The sequence below is a fragment of the Pezoporus wallicus genome, unplaced genomic scaffold (genome assembly GCF_028554395.1).
Source record: "Pezoporus wallicus isolate ANWC-B61680 ecotype Strahan unplaced genomic scaffold, APGP_CSIRO_Pwel_v1 contig_3952, whole genome shotgun sequence".
NCBI lineage: Eukaryota > Metazoa > Chordata > Aves > Psittaciformes > Psittacidae > Pezoporus > Pezoporus wallicus.
The window spans coordinates 7,023,573-7,049,193 of NW_026635034.1; the positions used below are offsets into that span (position 1 = coordinate 7,023,573).

General features: G+C 35.9%; 2 long non-coding RNA genes across 5 annotated transcripts in view; one reads left to right on the forward strand and one right to left on the reverse strand.

Annotated features, from left to right (window-relative positions):
- LOC130592625 (uncharacterized) lies at positions 1-17,813 on the forward strand. 3 transcript variants are annotated; one of them, XR_008970611.1, is made up of 5 exons: positions 1,005-1,116; positions 2,236-2,303; positions 15,381-15,457; positions 15,905-16,098; positions 17,196-17,813. It is a non-coding gene; the product is annotated as an uncharacterized LOC130592625 (long non-coding RNA). The 3 variants fall into 3 exon arrangements; XR_008970606.1 differs by lacking the exons at positions 1,005-1,116; positions 17,196-17,813 and adding an exon at positions 1-188 and having other exon boundaries at positions 15,905-16,321; XR_008970605.1 differs by lacking the exon at positions 17,196-17,813 and having other exon boundaries at positions 15,905-16,321.
- Positions 13,246-25,621, reverse strand: part of LOC130592617 (uncharacterized) — a 22,239-nt gene continuing 9,863 nt past the window's right edge. For both annotated transcript variants that reach the window (XR_008970597.1, XR_008970599.1), the window contains one exon: positions 13,246-14,205. This is a non-coding gene — a long non-coding RNA (uncharacterized LOC130592617). The remainder of the gene's footprint in view (positions 14,206-25,621) is intronic.

A 25,621-nucleotide genomic window follows, 5' to 3' on the forward strand; every position in this document is an offset into this window, starting at 1 on the left:
AATCGGGTTCCATGCTGTAAAGAAAAAAATGTTTTGTCCTGTTTGAAGTACTTTTATGAAAGTCCTTCTTCTTTGGGGACAGTAGAATTAGATAAATGCATTAGCAATGAATCCAGTTGTATTGGCATGAGAAACAATCTGCTTTTAGGAAGGGAAGCTCAGTGGTTAATGGTGTTAAAAAGACTTTGGTGGGTTTGGTTTTGTTTATTTCTGTTTCTTTTGGTTTTGTTCCTAAAACCTGTCATGGCTCAGAATGCACTGACAGGGCTTAATCACCCTGAGGAGGCTCACCTGGGGCCTCCATCTACACCTCTGCCCATGAGAGTGGCACTCTATTTAACATCAGGCCTGGATAGTTACTCAGTGATGGCTTCTCTTACACTGTGTGTATCTCTTTAGAACTAGTTGTGGTATAGGTATGGATCTTGTTGTATGGGACTGATTTTCTGGCTTACCTGTGGATGTGGAGTCTTAGCTGTTGTTCCTGGGGATAAGTTGTTCAGGTTCTTTGGGCTTAGGTTTGTGAGCTGTGCTTTGCCAGGCTTGATACCAAATTTGGCTACTGATGAGGAAAGTATAATCGATCTGTTTAGTACCAGTGAGCTGTTGGATTGGCTTTAGCTACTCATAGACAGTACATGAGAGCCTCAATGTTTATGTTCATCCCCCCCTGTTTTTTTTTTTTTAATTTTTATTTATTCCCTTTTCTAATGGCTCAGCCCTCTGAGTAAGGGAAAGCAAGTAGAACTGACTGAAGCATGTTGAATAGGTGAATAACAGTTCTGTTTTGTGGTGATGTGTGAGGTTTAAAAGTATAACAAAAAAAAAAAAATCAAGTTTCTTACAGAAGAGTATTAAATTCAAAATTCCATCTCAGAAAAGATAACTCTTCCAGAGGAGGGCCACAAATATGGCCAGAGGGCTGGAGCACCTCTCCTATAAAGACAAGCAGAGAGAGCTGGCTATAAAGACAAGTAGAGAGAGCTGGGCTTGTTTAGCCTGGAGAAGAGAAGGCTCCAGGGAGACCTTAGAGCAGCCCTCAAGTATGTAGAGGGGTTGATAGAGTCTCCTTCCAACACAGCAAAGGGACTTTTTACAAGGGCATGTGGTAACAGGGTAAGGGGGAATGGCTTTAACCTGCAAGAGGCTAGATTTAGATTAGATGTTAGGAAGAAATTCTTTACTGCAAGGGTGGTGAGGCACCGGCACAGGTTTCCCAGAGAAGCTGTGCCTGCCTCATCCCTGGCAGTGTTCAAGGCCAAATTGGACAGGGCTTGGAGCAACCTGGTGTAGTGGAAGGTGTCCCTGCCTGTGGGAGGGGGTTGGAGCTGGATGAGCTTTAAGGTCCCTTCCAACCCAAACCACTCTGTGAATATGTTTGAACTGTATTAGTAACAGTGAGCTCTTACAATATTTTGACTGCATACTTGGCGAAAGATAGCCTTTTCAATACTACTTATGTATTATTTTTGTATTATTTGTCAGAGAAACAACTTTGGACAGAAAAGGGGTGGTAGTTTCTGCTTGAAAGTAATTGACTTAATTATCTTAGAGAATGGGATGCAGAATATTTTATTAAATTTTTTTTAAATAATGAAGCACACACTCTAAACAATGCTTGTTATTAAAGGTTATTACTATTTTTGGAGATGCACTGAAACTTGTGTGCTTGTCCCAACATACAGTGTCCTTACAAAGCTTATTGTCATAGCAATTCTTTAGTATTTTGTTTATGCTTTTATACAAAAATTTAGGAAAAGTACAAGAAACAAAGCATTAATGTAAAAATTATTTTCTTGGGAGTGTTACTGTGTGAGGGGCATAATCCCTGAATAGAACTATTCTTTACAAATTCTTTATTTGAAATACTTTATTATACTTTTGGCCTGTACAAGTTCTGGTACTGGGGCAAGTTCTGTGCTTGTGTGTAGCAGTGTTTTTTAGCTTTTGAATGTGACTGCACGTGAAGTTCTACAAAATTGTTTCTGCAACGCTTTTTAGTTATCTGTTGCCAAGTAGTTAATTTCTAATAAATTTTAGCAAGATCAGAACATCAATTTAATAATGTTAAAGTGATGATTACATATCCCAACAACATAGGTCAGTTTCATTTATAATTTCTAGTGTCTGAAGTGCTTTTAGGAATATATTTCATTGTCTGAAATTCTGAAATAGAATGGTGCTATATTCCATTACTCAGTAAATTTCTAAAGTGTCTGTTTTTCACTTCTGCAGGTTGTCAGGGTCTCCTTCTGTGAAAACTAACTTGGTGCAGTAATACCTCATAGAGAAGAAGTTTTTAGGTAAGCTCTTTCTCATGAGTGATTTCCATAAAGAGATCAAATACTTTATCTCCTTTTTCAATTACTTGATGGTTAATCAGTTAAACTTATTGCTGATATATATTTGCATTAAAAATGGTTAAGATGATTTTTTTATAAAACAATATGCTGGCTGGAAATGCTAATGTGGATTGTTTAATGATCACTGTATCACAGAAATGTACTGCTGGAAAAAATATTTATTCTCTCATTGCCTGGAAATTTAGTTAAAATTATTTCCTTCATTCTTGTCTTGCTGATTCATACAGGAACATATTAAAACACTGGTTATGATGGTCCTAAACTGAGTAGGATTAAGCAGAACTTTCTTCATATGCTTTCCACTTTGGTTGTAAAAGGAGGGTAAGGTTTCTAGAAGTGGTAATAACTGTGATTTAGTTTCATACATGTTTATTTTTGTATTAAGTATTCTTGGTCACAAGCATGGCTGATTAAAGGTAGTAAAAATAATTCACAGCTTGCAGTAGCCTATTAAAGAAAATTGAAAATTTGACTTTACCAAGATGGCATTGCTGCCGTATACTTACATGGAAATGAGACCACAGTTGCTCACTGCAGGAAGAGAATTAAGCATATTGCTTAGAAATAAAGTAACTACCCCTCCAAAAATAAAACCAAAACCAAACCCAAAGAAAACAACAAAAAACCCAAATCCAACCTGGCAGGCCAATGTGGGAGGTATATGAGCATCTTTAACTTCCTTCAACAACTGAGGTCTTGGCATTGCCCATGAAATGCTGATCATGTTGGAAAATCTGACTTCAACTTAGTACTAATAATTTGATACAGATATGCCACATGCAGTGATAAATCTTGAATTCCCTTAAACTATTGTGTTCTGAAAAGAGTACAATGTATTTATTTTTTTTTCTGCTATACCAGTTGTCTTTCCGGCATCAAATACACTACAGTATTAATAGAAGTCATCTGTCTTCCTTAAGAGGAACAAATAACTTTCAAAGTAGAAAACAACCAAGACAGCAAAGAAAGGTCAGAAATCTTGGAATAAGTAGTATAAAGAAGGAAAGACAGTATGAGGGGGAAAAAGGAGTTCTTTGAACAAAAACCTGCAAACTTGTTCTTAGTGATGCATTTACAGGAGCATGAATGATTCTACAGATATTATCAGTTTGGCATATATCAGAAAAACTGTTTATGCTTTATCCACATTTAAGCACATTTCTTGTGCTTTAGCTGGAGAAAAATTGTTGGAACTCTTTGGAGAGACAGTCAATCCAGCTGCTGGTAGGAGCAATTGTCTTTGAGTAGTATAATAGTTTTACTCTTTGCCTTTGGGAAGAGTCTTATGCCTTCAGCATTCCCCTTTGCTAAAACAAAGATCTCGGAACATAGTCATGCCTAAATATCAACATTTTTTCCCTTGTCATCATCCTTTAAAATTAGGTTAATTATCCTAGGTTTGTATGAGTTTTCACTTCTGTGTCTGTATTTTTTTAAGCTGCTTTATTTCCATTTACTGCTGTTTCAAATTTTTTAATGCTCTGGAATGAGTTGAGTCACCTTTTCTACTTCCCACTCCAACCTTTGATTACTGAGCTTACTGATGTGAGCCAGTTACAACTTAGAGAGGACTTGGGAATGATTCCAGCATTGTCAGAAGGGTTCCATAGCTCAGAAATTAGTACAATGCAAAATATTTCAAAGAATTAGATACTCTTTTAAAACACACTGATTTAACTGCCAGCACTTGAATGTCATCCAAGTTCTGTAATAACAGTAATGAAAGAAGACTATAGGAAGAATTTTCAATGGCTGACTTTGCTTGTTTGCTTGGCTTCTTCTAGGCCTGACTATGGAAGTTGGGAGATCTATTGTTTTTGGCGTTTTTTTTTTTTTTTTTTTTAAACAAGATGAGGTACAAGATTCACAGAAAAATAAGTCATATTTTCAGATTTCTGGGTGTTAGTTGAGTAGGTTGGGCCTGAATGGGAAGTAAATTATTGCTTGTGATGCTCCATCTTCAATGTCTTTGCTTCATTTGTGGTTTTAGTACTTGCATCCAGCTCTGTAGGTGAAGATATTTTTACATTTCCTTGAGGAGAAGTATTTGCTTTTTTGCTTTCAAGTTAGATGCCAAATAGCAAGAGTTTTCATCTTTGCCATTTGCTTTTCTTACTGAAGTTGTTGGAATCTCTGCTGGCTGTGTTTCCTTAGTGTTTCACGTGGGCGTTATTGCTGCTCCATCACAATATACTTGCTGTAAATGTTTTAAAGCTTGAATAATGGCAGATAATAAATAAAATCATAAATCTGACTTAATTCAACTACTGTGAGCTTATATGAAGTGGTTCATTATGGTAATGATTCCCAGGTATTCACTGAGATTCACAGATTCATTATTGTCCAAATACCAGAAATGGCTTCAAGTGTAAGATACCAAACTAAATAACCCAAGCATCAGGATATTCTGCCTGAGTCGATCCAAAACAAGACATAACTTGAAAAATCCAGCATCAGATCTTGATGTCTAAAGTTAGGATTTGAATACTCCTGTGAAGTCACAACATTGTTGTCTAATAGGATTCCTCCTTTTCAAAAATAAATCAACATTCTCAATAGTTATAAAATTTGTATGGTTTTGGTTGTTTGGGCTCCAAGAGGCTGAATCTCTGGCTGGGGTACGATCTACAAAACATGTCAAACTGAAAATTGAAAATCGTGGTTTATAAGTTTCCTACTGTTTAATGTACCACTCTGGGGACGTGATGCAGCACGTTCAAATAGTTATATAGTCTCTCTGGGTGAGACTTGAGAAAATACTGCTTCATGTGTTGTTCAAACAGAGTGCTGCAGAAAAATGGTGAACCAGGTGGAGCAGTGTCTGTATACTGCACTTCTAAAAGTTGATTTAAATTGTCAATATCTTAATGAAAATTGGTCATGTTTGGTTTCTCAGGCTGGGTGCTACATTTGTCTTTAATGTTATTCTGTTTTGATGAAAGCATCTATTGTTTGCTCTACCGATTCTTTCTTTATAGTCTTCAGGGATTTGGCAACAGAATTTTTTGAAATAGCATTATATCTAGCAAAAGTTGCTAGTTTACACAAGCTTGATTGCTTAGAAGCAGTCTGGTATCAGTATTGGTTTGAAAAAAGGATAGAACTGTAATTAAATGGCAAGCTGGCAGTACCTGGAGGAATGAAATTACCAATTTTCTTTGTTAGAATTTTCCTGTGAAAACTGAGAGGGCTGGGCAGATACTTGTGGATGACAGCACAGCTTAAACACAGTTATAAATAAAAAGTCTAGGTGCATTGGTCTGTTTTTCAAAATACAGCAGTTAGCTAGACATCACTTGTGGCTAGAGCTGCGTATTGCTTAGATGCACTTTTTTAGTCACAACTAACAATTTTTCTTTCCTGAATGCAGGAGTCTGTCATTTATAAGTTGGTGTTCATGCCACCTACAGTGAGTATATGAGGGACAGAACTTTTAGATATTCTGGAGGCCACACAAGGAATTCTTACTACTTAGTAATATCCTTCAAGAAACTTGGCCAGCCCTGTCTAAGCAATCATTTGATTTCATGAGCAGCCTACTCTTGACTTGATTTTAGGGTAGGGGCAGGTACTTAAGTGTCTTTTATTGTAACCTTAAACTGAAAGGTAGTGGATGGGCTCAGACAAATCTAGTCCAGTCTAACCTAGGTTCAGCCTAGGTTTCATTCCTTTCATAGTGAGTTAATGTCATTATATTATTGTTAATAAAATGGTTATCTTTTTCCTTTAAAATAGCATTCTCTTATTTGTGTCCATAGTGCTGTAGTTTTGTGAGCTTCAAGTATATAGTACAATGTACAGAATGTAGTGAACAAAACATCTTGTTTATTTCCATTATTTCCTTAAGCAATAAGGTGATGATTCAAACTGTTCCTTTAAAACAGTATCTATAGCATAAAATAGACCTTTCAAACTTAAAATAGTGGTATTACATATAATTATTGTAACATCTTCTGTAATATTCTTAGTTATTATTGAATTCGTAGCTATTGCATCAGTAGTAGATGTAACCAAATACTTAAGTGCATCATTTAGCAATGGCTAATACCCTTTAGAAGAGTACCAAGTCTGCCAGGTTCTTAGTACATGGATATGTTGCTTAAAATCAGTTACCTGTTCTTTTAGCTAGTGCTGTGGATACTGAATTGAATTTCTTGCCTACCAAATACTTGGAAACAGATGTTTAGGTTTGTAAATCAACATTATCACTACATTTGCAATAACCTGAAATCTGTATGTGTGTTTTTTCTCTGGCCTTTGAGAGAGTAAATGTGAACTTGCAGAGAGACATTTCAAAGAAGTAAGGAGTTACTACCTGCATTAATGATTTAGAGACATTAATGACTTTGAAGGAACAACTATGCAGTTACCTTGAGTTTAAATCAGCTTTAAGGTGTTACTGAGGCCACCCTGTTCTTTTGTAAGTACTGCAGCAGTGTTGTATTTTGAGAAATTGCTGCCAGGATCTCTTTTTTTTCCTAACAAAGGAGCATTCCTTTTGTCTGGTTACTTTCCTGATGGAAGAATTACAAATGCATCCTATCCTGTCTGTAATGGGATTAACTTAGTGCTATGATGCAGAGATCATAATTAGACTTTGATCCTAAGTTAAATAGTTTTTTTTTTTTTGGAAGTAACTAAGCAACATTCTACTGATAATAATAGTTTTGAGATCTTACCTTGTGCTTTAAAGGTGCTTTAGGGAGTTGCCTAACTATACCTGTACAGAAAATGGTTTGTTTCAGATACCTACCTTGTTCTGAAATTTCAGCTTAATCGCAGAGTGGTTTGGGTTAGAAGGGACCTTAAGGATCATCTAGTTCCAATCCCCCTGTCATGTGTAGAAATCCTTCCACTAGACCAGGTTGCTCAGAGCCCTGTCCAACCTGGCCTTGAACACAGTCAAGGATGAGGCAGCCAGAGCTTCTCTGGGCTCTGGCAGGTGAAACCTCTGCCAGTGTTCCACCACTCTTCCACAGTGCAGAATTTCTTCCTAATGTCTAATCTAAATCTGCCCTCTTTCAGTTTGAAGCTATTGTCCTTTTCCTGTCACTGTATGTATTATATGACCACTATGTATTGAAGTAAGAATAGACTTAGAAGAACTGAAAATGGAAAGTCTGGAAGTATTGCAATAGAAATACCTTTTTCCTCAAATGTTTAGGCCTCTGACTTCTTATGCAGTTAATACTTCCATTGAAGTAAAGGTTGGTAGTGACAATGGGGGCAGCCTGTGGTTTGGTTAGCACCCCCAAAAAAACCTTAAACAGCTGAGAAGGGGACTGATTTTTGTATTTCAACCTATCAAGCTAACATCATCAGTTTAGGCCTGTCTTACTACGTCGCCCAAATTGCTGTTGCAACAAAAGCATCGTGAACATCGGTAGCCTGAAGGAAATGTTGCCTTTCCAGAATCTCTCCCAAAGGGGGTTCCTGTCAAATATAGTTTTGATTGTAATTGAAAATGATGATTAAAGTTTGTGTAAGATTAAAGTGCATAATTAAAAAGTAATAAAGCCACTTGTCAAGTAGAATCTTGCTAATGGTAAACAGCTGTTTGTTATTGTGGTGAACTATGGTCTCTGAAGCAACATCAGTGAAATAATTAACCTATTGAGGTTAGTGGAGCTACATCCAGTCTGGTAGATCTGATTATGACTTAAAATGTTCTTGTTGAATTTGGTTAGCAGAGTATGAATTTATTCCTTTCTGGGATGCAGTTGGTTAAAACTTGTAGTTCTTCATTTCATGAAGGTGTAGCATTAAAAGTAGAATTATTAAAATTGTCAAAGTATTAATAAAAAATTATCTTTGCTATCCATACCTGTTCTTGAATACAACAGTTTCTTTACTTAGGAAATTCTTGGCAATCTCTGCCTTTCAAAGAAATACTCTAAACTACATCTAAATTAATCTAGAAGGAATCTTCTCCCCCATCACTGCAGGTAATTCTACAAAATTGAAACTTTTGAGATAAATAACCACTACATTAAACTTAGCATTCAGGAGAACCACAGTTTAGAGTCCAGAGCGATAATCTGGTGAAGTAAGTTGGTGTAATGACACATGACTGAGTACACTGTTAATAAAGTAACTTTTAGTCAAGATGTCCATAAGGAATCCTTAAAGCATGTTAGCTCATGTAAATAATGACTAGAAAGTTAGACTCATAAGACATAAGTGATAGTTTCCTCCCATTGATTGAAAAGACTGAATGACTGTTGATTAAATGGATCTGAGGATTAGGTGTTTTCTAGATCAACTCTTTTACTCTAAATGTTCTAAGATCTGGTCTTGAAGAAATCCTTTCATAAAACTAAAGATTCTGTTCCTATTTTTCCAATCTTTCAGGAAATGAAAGATCTCAGTAGAACCACTTTTCCTTGAGACATACAATGGATGTGTTTTACCCACTAAATGCTTTGTTTCTTCACTTTTTTCTTCAAAGCTGTTTGAAGTTGTGATATTAGTGTTGTGATTTTTGTTTTCACATAAGAAAGCCAGAGCTCAGACTCTGCCATACCTCTTCAAAGTTCTAAATTCACTTCAGTGAATTCTGAAGCTGGATAAGCCAGAGCTGCTTTCTGCAAGTTTAATTAAAATATGAGTCTGAGCAATAGCATGCATGTAGATCTGAACCAGCAATTTGCTGTGTTACCCAGCAAGGGGTTGAGAATTAAGGTGCTAATTTATAGACTTGTATTTGCTTCATTGTTTACAGACAACTTTTTTTTTTTCTTCCACAGAAGCAGCTGCTCAGTGGGATGTTGGTTATCTCCCAGAGAAATAATGTGAAAAATCCTACCAACTTTATTGGGAGTTGGATGGAGCCCTGGCAGCCAGTCTAGGAAGAATGCCTGCTTTGCACAGAACAGTATGTATGTGTTCAAAACGTATTTGTGTGAAGTTTGTGGAGTCCTACTGTGGAAGCACCTGTTGAAAAATTCCTATATGCATATATTTCTCTCATGCATGGTGATCATATTATTTTCTTCTATGAGAATGCATTTTTAACTTGCCCTGCTAAAAGCTCTGGTCTAGGATGAGATTAGAAACCTAGAATACTTCCAGCTTGTGAAGTCATTAGTAGTCATGATTTTAATTTAGAATTCCCTTAAATGTCTTGTCTTCCATTTGTTGATTAAATTTTTTAATCTGAAATACTGCATTTGTATTTACAAAAGAAGGAATTAATCCTGAAAAAAGTGGAAACAGGGAGATAAAAATGATTATTTTCATGTCTTTGTTTTTAAAGAGGAGCTGAAGACCTGACCTATTAATCATATGATATCATAGAATCATAGAAAAGTTTGGGTTGGAAAGGACCTTAAGATTGTCTAGTTCCAATCTCCTCTGCCATGGGCAGGGAGGACTCACACTAGACTATGTTGCCCAAGGCTCTGTCCAGCTTGGCCTTGAACACTGCCAGGGATGGCACATTTAGGACTTCTTAGGGCAACCTGTTCCAGTGCCTCACTACCCCCATGGTGAAAAATATCTTCCTTATATCTAACCTGAATTTCCCCTGTTTAAGTTTAAAGCTGTTACTTCTTGTCCTGTCATGGAAGTCCTTGTTGAAGAGTCCCTCTCTGTCATCCTTGTAAGCCCCCTTCAGGTACTGAAAGGCTGCTGTGATGCTTCCACGTAGCCTTCTCTTCTTCAGGCTGAACAGCCCCAATTTTCTCAGCCTGTCTTTGTATGGGAGGTGCTCAAGCCCCCTCATCATCCTTGTGGCCCTCCTCTGGACTTGCTTCAACAGCCCCACGTCCTTCTTACATTGAGAACACCAGAACTGCACCCAGTACTCCAAGTAGGGGTATCCATCTACTAGAATGACATTGTATAGAAGAGAGGGGGAGTACAGAGCTGGCTGGTACAAACCTGTTGCAAGAATGCCTGTCCAAAGTAGATGCCTATGTTTTAGTACATCACAGGTTTGGTATAGAGTGAGTCTCCTAGCTTTAAATTCCCTCATAATTCTGAATGATTGGTTGAAAAAATGCACCTCTGAAATTGAACATATTTTAGTAATTGAAACATTTTTTGATGTTCTTTGTATTATGCATTGCATTATGTGAGGCTAATGTAAAACAGATTTTTACTCACGTCATTTTCTATAAAAATATCTTACAATGGAGATTAGAAAGCAGTATTAAAAAATGCCAACTATAGTTGACTTCTAGAAATGACAAAGGAAAGACATCATTGTGAAAATGCTTGGCTAAATAGCATGATTTAGCAGCTCAGAGCCAGACATGTTCAAGCCTTCTGAACCAAGAGTACATAGATTCCAGAGCCTTAACCTTGGGGATGTGCTGGTGCCTCACCAGGAAATTGTAATATGTTCAGGGTTTCTGTGTCTTATTTCCTGTTCACAGTGACAGCTTGGATGATGCTTTTGTACATTGTAACAGATACTTTTGCAAGAATTGGAAAAGAACAAATCTGAGATCAACTTTCTTTGTCTTCATATACACTGTAAAAGGATCTGTGAATAACTTGTTTTTTTTATTTTTGTGGCTAATTCTTGAAAGAACTTTATTTAAAAAATATAATTACAGTAGGGTGGAGGATAATGTGTAATAGAATAGTAATATAAGTGAAAAGTATATTCTAAAAGGATATGGAAAGAAGTTTTATTTTCAGGGATTTCACCCATTCTTACAAATCAGAATTTGTAGCTCTTGTAGCAGTTAAGCTGAAGTTTTCTTTTAAAAAGTTAAACAGAATTCAAATGAACCACAAAGTGCCTTTTTGTGTGGGCAAGTGAACCTATGTGGCTTGTGCTACGCTTGATAATTCTTTTAGCATACTTGCCCTTCACCTGCCTTGCAATGACAACTGCTGGGAAAAGCAGGAAGGCTTTGTTGTAATTACAGCAGTTTGGAATGAGAGTTAATCTCGGTTAAAGAGTGTAAGTATCCTTTTTTTCCAAGCATGTGCATTTCCTTATGCAAAACCCTGGTGCTGCTGCGAAGATGTAGGTAATACAGAGCATTCCAGTACTTTAAAAATGAAACTCAAGTAAGTTAGAATTGCAATTGTTTCTTTCTTAAATACAGCCATAGATATTATTGAAATATAAAGGAACAATTACAAAATACCCATAATACTTAACTTACAACTTAAAATATTTTAGCTGCCATACTGATGCATGTTCTGAAAAATATTGATTTCTTTCTTTCAGTTTTACAGGTGATGTAACTGCCATTTTTTTCTTTAATGTATTTTTATTGTATTTTTCATTCTGAACAAAATTTGATCTATGTATTGTATCTCAGTTAACGCAGTAGATTTAAACAAATGAAGATAAATATTTGTGTTCTGCATTTATGGGTATTTAAAGGTAATTTAAAGATGACTGATTCTTTCCAGTATGCTGGGGAACTTTTGCCAAGTTGACACTGGAAAGATTTGAGAAGTAGGGAAAAATATAAGTGATGTAGAGAAGAAACTGCATTTTCTTCTAGGAGAATTTCAGAAGTGAAAAAGGCCATGTTTGGTAGTCAGGCAGCGTGTAGAGATGGAGGCGGGACAAGAAGTTAGGAGTGGTCCCTGTCCTAAAGTAGCCAAGTGAAATGAAAGTGGTATTATAAATGTATAAAAAGAATACTTTAAAAAGGAAGTGTCATGGAAGATAGTACTTTTTTCCAATAATGATATGAAGTAACATTATGAAAATACTTCGAACATGCATCCTTTTACTCAAGGATATCAGAACTTTGCAGATTTTTTTTTAATCAGCTAATGAGAGATGGACAGTATATTTATTCTATGGGTGGAAACTAAGAGCTGTAGGTTTGGAATATTCAGTAGCTCAGGGCAGCTGTGTGCTAGTTGAGCGATTTAACCACATTTTTAGAGCTTCACTTGAGCTGCTGAAGGCCTCATGTGGCTGAGGAAACACCAATTGGCCATGTTTGCATTTTGTGATTGTAATGGAGCTTCCTGGATAAACAGATAAATCATTTGTTCCAATTTTTAAGAAATGTTTGAAATATTAAAGATGTAGTGTAAACAAACTCAAACTAGTTTGAATCTTAGACGAAATATGTACAAGTAACAGGTTGGCTGTGGCAGATAGAGCTTAGTAGGGTGCATGAAATTAAACCCAGAAACAGTTATCTGCTCTGTTTGTATCCTTACAGGCAGCGTAGATGCACAGGAAATCCATGAGAAACATTTTTGTCTCCAAAGCCACAACTTAATTGAAAAGTTTATTGTTCATTATAGAAATTCAGCTATTATAGCTACCTAAACAGAGCTCTACTCTCGGTGCCTACTGCATAAGCATTATGTTGACTCAGAAGACACTAATGCAATGTACTTGACAGGAAACTAAAATAAGCTCCCTCTCTCTTACAACTGCAATTGTGGTGTTATCAGAGTGCTTACACAGTCATTAATGTATTTATCTCACATTATGCGGCTCACCATCAGAGTTTTGTGTGTCTAACATGATTGTTTCTATGCAAAACTTAAGTACTTGAATTAAACACAATGTAGACTTCCCTTGGAACCTTTCAATGTACATGGTGGGGTGCCATGGGTAAGTGGAAGCAGCAGCATTGTTTTTCATGCAGGAGGCAGGAAAAATATACACAGCGGAATACTCAAGTTGGTTATGTCTTTAGTATCTATGGAGATGCTAAGTGTCACTAAACAACTACAAATAACAAACATAACAAAAGAACTTTTTTTCTGAGCTGACAGCCACAAGGCTAGGTTCTGAAAGAATCCTGCAGTATTGCTGATCTCACTGTTGTCAAGTTTCCAGTTCAAGGCTTTGCTTGATGTCACTATCTAATAACTGTGAACAAATACTATTTTTAGAATTATGTCAAAGACAAACTTTCTGATACCACAAATTGTTTGTGGGGAATATCAGCCGTTGATCATGAAGGGAGACATTTGAATGAAAAAGCAATACATTAATTTTCTTTGTATGGTTTATTTAAAGGAAGACATCCAATTTGAAAAGCTAGGTTGCTTTCCAGTTTGTTGATGTGTAACAGTCACATAGAAAATTTGACAGTAATAGATCACTTTGCATGGGAGGAAAAAGCTTGTATTAGCAAATGGTTTCTCAAAAATAAATTATGGGTACCAGCTTCAAGAAAGACTTAAAAATGTAATGGCTATTGGATGTTGGGCTGAGAATATTCTTTTATACAACATAGGTATTGACAATGTGCGTTAGAAATGGTAAGAAAGAGCTTACTGTAGCCAAAGAGTTCAAACCCAGGAATATAAGACAAGGTTCTTCAAACTTACTTGGAGCAGTATATATATTCAGAAAATAGGCTTATAGCCTGAATAGTTGCAGGATTCAGCCCTTTAACCTGTAACTGGGCTGCTTGAACCATGGAAAAATGCTTCTGAGAAATGTCAAGATGTTTTTAAGTGATAGTGGCAAACTCTTGAGTTAAAACTTGATAATCATCTGGTTAATTTCCTATGTATTTAAACCAAGCTAGGTGAAAATACATACAAATTCTTCTAGAAATCTGTAACTTTTACAGGATGAAACTGTGTTCCACTTAAGAACAAGGTAGCTGCTGGTAACTTCAAGACTTCCTATTTTTTCTTATGTAGTGCTATGCTGAGAAAATATTATCCAAGCTGTTTGTAGCTTCTTACTGTAGCTCATCTTCTTGATTATGACATCTCATCATACGTAGAAATCCATGCAGTACTTTAACTCAGGCATTTCAGTGTGCTCTAAAGGAGGAACTCTTAGAAGCTGCTCAGCAAGCTTCTTGAAAGATAACATATCATGGGTTCTTTTTCAGCTGTCCTTGATTCCTGGTGACTTGTGTGTAATAATGAGTATTTGTGTTCTCTGAAAGATCTAAAAATAAACAAAAGCACTGTTATTAGCTGTCATGCTTGTGTATTTATATATAAATTTTTAAGTAGAGGATATGAAAACCCATGGGATTACAGCCCTCCACATTATGTAGTATTAAGTTCATAGTCAGCAAACCATTTATTCTTTAAGTTGGATACAAAAATAACACATCCTATCTTACGTGATACTTGAGGAGCCTGTTGCATAAACAAAACCTGGAACTCGCGCTTTTGTCTTGCTGTATTTTAAGTGAAACAATATATCCAAAGATAATTCATTAAAGTCTTAAATGTGTACTGGTGAGTAGAATTTGAAACTGCTTTTTAGATGACCCAGTTGCTGAAGCAGACTAAAATTTGGCCTCTTAGTTACATGATAGTATCTGTTGTATGGCCAAAGCAGATGGACTGCCTGATCCTCAGCATCTTTTTTTTTCCCTGTCCTCTCTGATGTCTTGCCCTTAATCTTTCAACAGTTGTACACCACATGCACTGGACAAGGCATCCATCAATGCAGTCAGTTATAGGCAGATAAGTGAGATGAAATTTTTCGCTTATAAACAGATGCTTGGAGTTCTCATTCAAATCTTCTCTTAAAATGTCTCTGTACAGCGCACCATATTAAAATCATACTGCTATTAGTGACATATGTAAGTCACACACAGTGATAATGAAAAACACTCCAGTCACTTGAATTTTTTATGCTGTCATAATTACAATTATCCTTTGCATCACAGGAGTGAAATTTGAATAAATAGGATCCTTACTGAGAGCAACATTATAGACAGTTTCTATTCTTGTATTTTGTTTCTGTGAATGTTACTTAAACATCTCTAACAGATTTGGCCAAAACGGCAACATATTTGCTTTTTCATTAGCAACAGATTCTGTTATTAAATAGTTTGAAAACTGGATAATACAGAGCTTAGATCCACTGTCCTTTTATAGTAAATGATGTGGGTTCTCAGTCTTCAAAAGCAATTCTATATATGAATATATTTAAATATCTGCTTATATGCATTAATACTGTAAGTGCATCTGCCCAGGCATTCAAAAGCCCATTCATTTGGAGTTCTCTTTACATTCTTATAATGAGGCTACATGCCTGATGCCAGAGTGATTCTCCTTGGCTAGGACTTTTCTGATTATTTTTTCTTCCAAACACAGAAATATGGTGTTAAGAAGCTGATGGGTCTTCAGTCAGTCTGTAATCTGTAAGATACTCAGGTCATCTCTAGAACAAGGTATGTTTCCAGTTGTGAAGACAGTTAAAATGTATTTTTAGATTTTGTCTTAATTCTGTTAACACGGTTGCTATGTAGACAAAAACAGAACTTTGTAATTTGATTTCATGTCTCTTAAGAAATACTGTAGTTTTTGTTACTGTCCTACAAAAATTAAATGTTAGAAAACTGAGGCAGAGGCAAGTGTTTTATAATGGAAAATGACCATGTAGCAGTGGCCTTCCTACCCAGCAAAGATGATAGAATGTAGGGCACTGAAACTTTCTGGATATGAGCAAGAGTCATTGCACAGACCCAATTAGCTGTTATGATTGAGCAGGTAAGACCTTAACTTCTACCCAAACCTTATATCTGCAGTAGTTCACTTCTCTACAGTTGAAGAGATCACATTTTATTTTACGGCAAAAGATTCAGTTTATATTGGCTCTTGACTCTTTTATGCAACAGGATACAAAAACCTCCTTTAAAAGCGAACATTGTGGATTTGATGCTCAGCAGTTTGAGCTGACTGTGCTCAGTCATTGGAGGGACCTCCTTTCTTGTAAGGTTGTTCTCAGTGAGAGAAGAACTTCATCTATTTCTTTGGACTTCCCCCTCTGAAAGACATCCAGTCTTTGCTGATGGAAGGGTACTATTTGGAGGTGTACATGTCTTTCACATCTAGTGTGAGCAAATTTTATTCTATCTATGCACAATGTTATTGGAAATGGTCACCTATGTGATATGGATAGAAAGTTGCTGATGATCATATGTGGATTACTTCTGTTTCTCATCATCAGTTTGGTATCTGTCCCGGGTTTATGATCTTTTCTGTTCAGGCTTTTTCCTCTTGTGAGGAATGAGTTGAGTTAACATGTCTGTATGTTTGAAGCTGAACTGTATGTTTGAATCTTGGCTGTTACAATGACCAGAGATTCTTACAGAAGTTTTCCAAGTTGTACTGTCTGGGTTTTGAACCAGTTTATGCTTGGCAGTGTGTTGCTATTGCCCTACTAGTGAAGGCGTCTGATTCAGAAAGGCAGAGCCAATGCAGAATTGCTGATGTTTTACACTGCTAGCTCTTCAGTCTCTCAGCAAACATCAGGTGTAATGCCAAGAAGATAGCTAATCATGGGCTTATGTAAGTAGTGCCTCAGTTTAGAATCATAGGATCATAGAATAGTTAGGGTTGGAAAGGACCTTAAGATCATCTAGTTCCACCCCCCCTGTCATGGGCAGGGACTTCTCCCACTAAACCATGTTGCCCGAGGCTCTGTCCAGCCTGGCCTTGAACACTGCCAGGGGTAGAGCACAATTAAAATGCAAAATGATGATTTTTGGCTTCACAGAAAGCAAATAAAGCTGATTTTCAGGATTCTGTTTCTCAGTCATCATTGGCTTTAACTCAAGTTACTTTAGTGAGAGTTTTAGTTTTACAATTACCTAGAAAAATTACTAGACATTGGTGAAACATTGTTCTATCCTTGGAGAACTAAGATACTTTGTGAGGTTATCAAGTTCAGTTCATTTGGACATTATATTTCACATGAAATATCTAGAATTAGTATGAGTCGTGTACTGTAGGACTGTTCTGATAATCAGGCACCCTCAGCACTGATGGTCTTAGTCTTTGTTTCATTTAATGATTGACTCAAAAATCTATCATAAAACCATAAGATTATCTGATCAGAATACAACCAAGTAAATAAAGCTGTGTCACTGACAATACGGAAGAAAACCTGTGTGTGTTTTTTTGCAGCTGAAGAGCCTGCTGGAGGTCATGTGCATTTGCATTGTAATGGCAGAGATACACAGAAATAGTTTTGTGTTTGGAAAAATGATTCAGCAGTTTCTGTTCATGTTGAGGCCTTACCTAAAATAATTCTGACAACACGTGGGTGTTATTTCTTGGATGCCAGTCATAGTCCATGTATACAGCCACTTAAAGATAAAAGTGGAACTTAGTAATTACAGGAGTCCTTCAAGGTGTTGTACATATGTATGCTTCACTTTTTGTTCTTCAGAGTCTTTCAGAATCTTTCGCAGATGTTTTTGCTTGCAAATTTTGCTTTGGAGAGAGACCTGAGTTGATGCCTGGTTCATTTCACCCAAATATACTCAACATGGGGAAAGAATTCACCCAAGTAACTGGGCATAGCATGTCTCTGAGAACACCTGACCGAAGCAAGTGGTTCTGTTGTCATGACCAAAGTTTTTCTGTTGGTGGAGTTCTTTGGTATTGTTGGTTTGTTTTTTTGTGTGTGTTTCTTAATGTGTGTTTCGAGTGCCTGAGAAACCTTTTCAAATGAAGCACATAATTTAGTATGGAAGTATTGCTTACATGTTTTTTGGTGCACTAGGCTAGAAACTGAATCAAGAGATGTATATTAAAACAGTTGTTGAAACAACAGTACATTGTGTGTATTTTTTTTGTATATAAATGGAAGAGCTAGATCCTACAAAAAAAGGTACTATGCCAAAAGGAAGTAAAGGCCATGGAAAAAATGCTACTATATTTACTTCCAGAATTGTGAACTCTAGGCTACCTGAGGAGGTGTTCAGATAAACAGATATAGTAGCAGATGCTTATTTTGATAGAGCAATTTTTCAATGATGGATGTCACTTGTGGTGCATATTGGCAATGTCTGGCATCATTGTGATACTTGAGGATCATCTCTGATCTGCAGGATCATCTCTACTGCACAGCTAACTTCCTGCTGACTTTATTTTTCCCAGTGTTTGGCTCACAGTGGAATATACAGTAGCTTAATAATAACTGTGGTTATTTTCCTTACAAACATCTTTTGTCAGCCTCACAACATATCCATAAACAAAATCATTTTACAGGGTTGTGAGCTTCTTGAGTTCTTTTCAGTGTTCACAGTAGCTTCCTTTGGGTTTGCCTAACAAATTTCATACTGGGGGCCTGTGTTGACTGAAGGGTTACTCTGATCTTTTTTTCCTGTGTTTCTGTACTTTAGAAAACTTTAAATCAGACTAGAAGAATTTAAAAAAAAAAGGATTTTTTTTATCATGATTTTCTCTCAATTGTTTAGGAAACCTAAAATATAAAGGGCTTTTATTATGTTGTAGCTTGTGAACACATTTGCTAACATTAAACTTTTTTTTTGTTCTTGTTAAAATTAGCTTATTTAACAACCACAGCATACTGAAAATTGTCACCTTTTATCACTTTGGATAAAAGCTTCTCTCCAAAAGAGAAGTATTATTGACAGTTGTAAGTATATTTCTGTAATTATCTCCCATAGCTCTTCTGAGATGCTAGGAGTAATTTTATTTTACAATTATTTTCTCTTAAAACACAAATACTCAAAATATGTAGCTCACTTTTCTGACTACAAAAGTATGCTCAAAAAAGAAAAGCTGAAGTAATGCCCTGTTGATCTCAAAGACAAACCTTGTAGAATGCCTGTTAAAGGGTATCTTGTATTAGAGAAATGATGGAAGGTGAGAGGGATTCAGTCTGGAAATGATTACTGAACTGGCAAAGCTGAAACTGTGTTTTGAAGTATATTCCACTGCTATTTTTTAATTCCTCTGGATATTTTTTATCTCAAAAATGACCATTTGCAGACCTTTTGAATGTTGCACTGTTGGCACTTAGTGCAGATAGAATAGGTTCTCTTGTACTAATACCATGTGCCAGTACTTCCCTGACTTGCCTTGTTTCAACCTAAATGGTTCAAGTTGTCCAGCTGCCTTTAAGTATTCCTTTCTGCAAAAAACATTAAATTCCTTGCTTTTGTGTTACTAGGACTGGGATGCCTGGTTACACCAGTCCTGTTTTGACTGGCATTTACATAGCATGGCATTTAATTTGACACAAGTTTTTTTTTGTATAGGTTGGAGTTTATTGCCCCCTTTTTTTTTTCCTATATGATTGTAGGGAAGATTGTGTCTTGGGGAAAGACAGAATCATTGTACAAATCTGCTTAGTACACAGGATGAAGTGTAGGGGGCAGATCTCCAGCTGAGGATCTGCTCATAGGAATATTGATGATATACAGACAACTTTGCTGATATTTTTGGATTCTCTTTGATCCAAATTCTTAGCTCATGAGACATCAACACTTATTTTTCATTTTCACGTCAACTGTTATGTTTTCACTCCAACTCCCTGACAGCTTTAGACTGTCTGCTCATGATATAGGAGGAATGAAAAGAACAGCTTTATCATGAACAGAGTATCACTGGTACTGTCTCCTACTGCTTTTCCTGTTTCTTTTGGAATGGAGGACCTATTTTAATGGTGTGTAGGAGGCTGATGAGCCCCGGGTATCTTTGGGGAATTTATAATAAACCACAGAAAATACAGCCTGTCTTGGAAAATAAGGAGAAAACTGTTTTGTCATAGCAAAATGATCCTTTCTTGTGTGAATTTGGATCCTGCTCTCTTGCTATATTGGAGTAGGTTTGTTCAAAGCAATTGCAGGACTTCCATTTAGTATAGACCCAGATAAAGTTCAAGATGCAGTTCTTAATTTTATACCAGAAAAGAAATGAAAAATTACTGTGCGTTCTTTTAGCTTTCTGGCTGTTTAGATACTGGAATGTTATATAAGCAATCATGAAGTTGAATTTTGCTTATTGCTACTTTCTAGTAGAATCTTGGCTGGAATAGAAACTTGGCTGGAATGAACAGTAATGTCATTTGGTCTATAAACAGATGAAAGATTTAAGAATCGGTCTGCTGGATATATTTAATGTATACACAGCTATTTAAAAGTTATAAAACTGCTGGAATGCATCAGGTGTTTGTTATAGAACTTTCAAGTTTAACTTATATAAACATATTCTGTATGTCCTGTGGACAGGGAATGCTTATAGTCGTGATTCTCTTCCATTTAGGAATGGAGCAGAATGACAAGAGTCTTGTGGATTTAGTTACTATTCCAGGATTATAGCTACAAAGCAGACAAAGTATTATGTGGTGCCAAATCAAACACTTTGCCAAACTAATAAAGGAAAAAATTATTAGTTTTACTATGAACAAAAGTCTTTAATAATCACTGATCCCAGTGTTTAGATAGATTTCTGAAGGCTTTAGACTTCCTCCTTCTGTGCATGTGTAGCACATTTATGTGTTTCTTAATGTTTTAAAGGAACATAGTTTAAAATGGTGCTTACTGAAAACCAGTATGCTTAGATTTTTTTCAGTGGGAGAAGGTGCAAAGATGCATTTAAAGCTTTGAAAATCATTCCAGATGATGGAAATGGAACTTCAGATTCTGTGATGAGGGGTATCTCTGCATAGCACAGGGTGGGTAAGCTAACCAGCCTGTGCAGGTGATCCCACTAATTTAACTTCACTGCTTCTAAATATGGGTCAGTACATTAGTAGTTAAGGTACATCTATTTGGCTCTGTATTGTACTGTCCCTTACCAAAAGTAATGGATGGCTTGTGTTGAGCTATGAATGTCTTATTCAAGAGCCTATTAATTTCCTGTGTGGAAAAAACCTCAAAGTATTTGCTATTTCACATGTAGGAATACTGATTTTCTGTTTATTTAAACTGCTGTGTCTGACTCTAAAGCATCCACACTGACTAAGAGTAGTGGTAAAGTGCTTTCCAGGCAGACTCTTCTGCGGAATTTTGTGTTATGAAGGGAAAAGATGTTATGAAATAGGTTTCATAATAAACTTCAGACTTTGACTTTTTAATGTTGAAGCCACATATTGACTAACAGTTCCTGTAGTAAAAATAATTAATATATGAATATCTGCTTGGTGCCTACCTTGCAGTTCTCTCCTCATCCCTGCCAAACTCAGAAACATTAGGTGACTTCTACAAAAGTGTGTGTAGATAGGAAGGAGCACAGAAATAGCAGTCCAGGCAACTGTGTATACATAATGTGCTGGAGTTCAGGCTTGCTCATTTCCAAATGAGTATTTAGAGCTTAAAAAAAAGACTACTTCCAATAATGCTAGACACTTAACTTTGTCAGCTAGAGAATGAAATATGGGAAGTACTATAGAATACTGTAGAGAAGCATACTGTTAATGTTGGGTTTAGATATGCTTTGATGTGTAAATTTATTTTGAAATTGATCATAGAATCATAGAATGGTTGGGTTAGAAAGGACCTTAAGATCATCTATTTCCAAACCCCTGCCTTGGGCACGGATGCTACATTTTAGACCATGTTGCCCAAGGCTCTGTTCAAACCTGGACTTGAACACTGTGAGGGATGGAGCACTTGCCCCTTCCTTGGGCAACCTGTTCCAGTGCCTCACCACCCTCAAGCCACTGTAGTTAACTTTATTTTATACAGCAGAGTTTAATGTATGATGTTATTTACTGAATGGCCAGATGGGTCTACGAGTACCTGTTTTTTAAAAAGTCTTTGGCTAGATTATTTAGAAATCCAAAGCAAGACTTTGTGAATAACAATGATGTGTTACTGTTTGCAAGTCATATTCACGTGAAGCCAAACACTTTTCTTGGCTTAAGAGCTGTATTTCTTCAGTAGAAAATAATTTCAATACCAAATACGGAACCACAACTTTGACTTCTCACTCCATTTCACAGCCTGTCAGAGATACCCGTTGCTAGCAACTAGCTGGGGGTTTTAATAGTGCTCATTGGTTCCTTTAGAATGTTACCTAGCAGGTTTCAATGTGACTTGTTACTTTTAACAAAGGCATCCCACAGTTCAGGATGTCTTCAGAATGATGAAGTGGAACAGGATTGTGCTTTACTTTTATACTGAGCACAACCTGGTAGCCAAGCTTTTGTTGGGACTAATATTCTTTAATTGTTGATTTCATACATACTAGATTAATGGTAGATTGTCTAGACAGTGTCACTTAGATACGAGTGAACTATGAAATACAGCATTTGTTCAGGATATAAAACTGAAGACTATGGATCTAGGATTCCATTTAGATTGCTAGTAAAGATTAAAACTTCCATCTTGATCAACTTCTGTTTTGACCTAAGCTTTGGTCTGCAAATTATCTGGAGAAATAATACTGAAGATAATTACAGTTCCTACAACAGTTTTCTTTAAAGATTATCCAAATGCATTAGTGCACCTGTAAAACTAAATAAAATTAAGCTAAAGATGCTGCAACTAATGTACATTTCCCCACTTAAGTACAGAAGACAGTAGAAATGGAAAAATAGTGTGTTCTGCCTGTAAATGAAAATGCTGCTATTGAACTCTTTCCAGAACAACATGTACTTGGATTGTTATTAAAGTATTAAATATTGTGTGTGTCTAAGCCAAACGACCTAGTACACTGATAGTGCAGAGCATATTTCACAGTTACAGAAATACCTAAACTGTTTTTTCAGTCTATAAAACAAGTAAATTAGGATTTAAGCTAAAAGCAAAACAAATGTGTCTGCCTTAAATATTTTCGTTCTGAAATTGACTCCAGTAGCTCAGTCCTGTTATATTACTGCTATTGAGAAGCACTCTATTAACTCAATGATTTCAGTAAACAAGGTATGTGACATGTTCCTCTACTGGGCATTAAAGAACTCCTCAAAGCTGCATCATTACAACTACTGTACCTTTGGGAAGAATGTTAATAGGCTTCCATTTTATTTCAGTTTTTGAAGTTAAAGTAATACTTGTCAATGAACAGGTCTTTTTTGCTTCTTTATAACAAATGCCAATATAGAAGATCATTGCGAATGCTGGCAACAGGAAATATTTTTCAAGGAAGTGAAAGAGTCTATTATAGTCTCATTTCTGCTTTCATTTATTTACATCTTTCACATTGCTTTGCTTGGTTTTATTTCCTTTCTCTGTCAACCACTATTTTTGCTCTGTACTCATGCATGCAGTGGTTTGTCAAAGACTATTTTAGTCTATCTGAATCACTGGGGAATCTTATGGAAAAAGTTAGGGACTTACGCCATCAATAAAAGAAAATAATTTCATACCTACCTTTAAAGAAGGTTTGTTAATAAATGAGCACCCTGTCAACTTTAGTAGATAATCTTAGGCATAAGTTTTGTATTTTAATGCTAGGGTTTTTATACTACTGAAAGTTTAAATAATTGTCTGTAACTTAAAACATTATTAATTGTAAATGTTTTCTTTTACATAGATTACAGAACAAAAAATGGATGAATATAAGAGTTTGTGCAGATCTACCTTAAACAGGTTAAAAAGACTGACGGTCTGCTTGCAAACATACCTCTATTTAAAAGCAATCATATTGAAATAACATTTCTACTACATGCATCATATAATCATTGTGTCTTAGTAAACTGGTATCATGAATGCCAATATTTGGCTACGTCTTTACATAAGGTATTTGTTAATTTGTTGTCAGAATTTTCATCTTATTTTTAGAATGATTTTAAAGATTGAAAGCCACTTTTGTTTTTCTTATTGTGAAGCTTAAGAATTATTGGTTGAGAAGACTTCTTAAGAACTCTACATCCTAGAGTATTGTATGTGGCTTTGTTATTTTGTGAATATCTCATAATAAGTTAAACTATTAAACCATGTTTTAAAAACCTGGTGAGGTTTTGGAGATTGACAGTGCTGTAGCCTTATAGGCTGACCTGATGAAGGGATTTTTTTTTTTTTTCCCCATTTCAACAGTAGAGGATAATAAAATTGAGAAATTCTCACACATTCTGTTCCTTCCCATTGTCTTCAGCCTTAATCCCTCTATTAATTTTTCTTTAATGATCTGCAACAGCTTTCCCTTGACTCATGTGCAGGTCCTGAAAACGTTCTTAAGCTGTAACTGTGTGGCCCTGAGAAGAAATAGGAAACGAACCCACCAGCTTTTGCTGAAGAGTCCCTTTGCATTTTGAAATATGACCTAAGCTCTGTCAACATGCGATTGTTATACTTTAGCATCAAACATTAAGGCAATATTTTTCTTAATCCTTTTTCCTCTTTTCTGTTGTATTATCACCTAGTATTTTATACAGGAAAAAGTAAAACCAAGACATCTTTAACTTGTAGGTAGGTGTAAAGTTTTGGAATGTCCCAAAAGTCTAGGTTACAGCCTTATGTTTGATATACTTTATATGTCTTCTCAAAACTGTTTTCTGGAATGTTTGGAGACCTTTCACAGTAACAATATTTAACAAAGTAATATTTATTACTCAAATTTGAAGTGTTTTTAACTCTACCAAAACTATTGCTTAATCATAAAACTGACCCTAGGCACCTGATACTTTGCCAATTTTTCCACAGAAGATTTGACACTTCTAGTATTTTCCAGACAACACAGTGCTAATTTTAAATTAAAAACCAATTTCATATACATGGAATACATTATACTACCGTCCTCTGTAGTATAACTGAAAAATTGTATCTTATAGAACCATAAAATAGTTAGGGTTGGAAAGGACCTTAAGATCATCTCATGTTGCATGGTAAATATTTTATCTATCTTACGTGTAAATGATATGTATTTTGTTCAGGTAGGATCAAAACTTTTAGTCAGGAGATATTTGGATTGGAATAACCATTGAATGCTCATACTGGCTTGTTACAGAAACTCAAGATGCCATGAATGTTTACATTACACATTCATATATGCCATGACCCTTAATATTAAAACCAGTCTAGCTGTGTTGGTACAAGACTTCACCTCATGAACTTAGTTGTAATGAAAAGCAAGTTTGCATTGAGTAGAGAATTGCTGTTTTAATACTCAGAGTGTTTTAGCAAGTTCTACATGCATTGCTCTGTGGGATATTGATGCTTTCTAAATTTTTTTAAATAGCTTGGTTTATTCTCTGAGGCCAGAGAATTCCTATTCTCCAGAGCACTCCTATTGTTCAGTTCTAACTTTAAAATGCTTCTAGTTGCATTTATAGCTTTTGCACCATTAATTTTTACACATTTTACATACATTTTGATAGATTGTATGTTTATAGTAGTTGAACCATGGGAAGTATTTGCTGGGCCCTCCTACAGTCATTCTCCAGATTGTCACAGGAGAACAGTGCGGCATACATGAGTTTTAAACTTCATTTGATGGATTATGGTAAATCCATTACGTGTTTATTATAAATATACTGAGTTGATTTGACTCATCTATGTGAGTTAAAAAAATATTTTACATGGTCATGAATACTTGGTAGCAAATATGGTCTTTCCAAGTGCTTTTGTTTCATTGTTTGGCATGCTTGTAGCTTGAATGAAACATTGTTTTCTTGTGTTTTAGTCAAAGTTTGATGT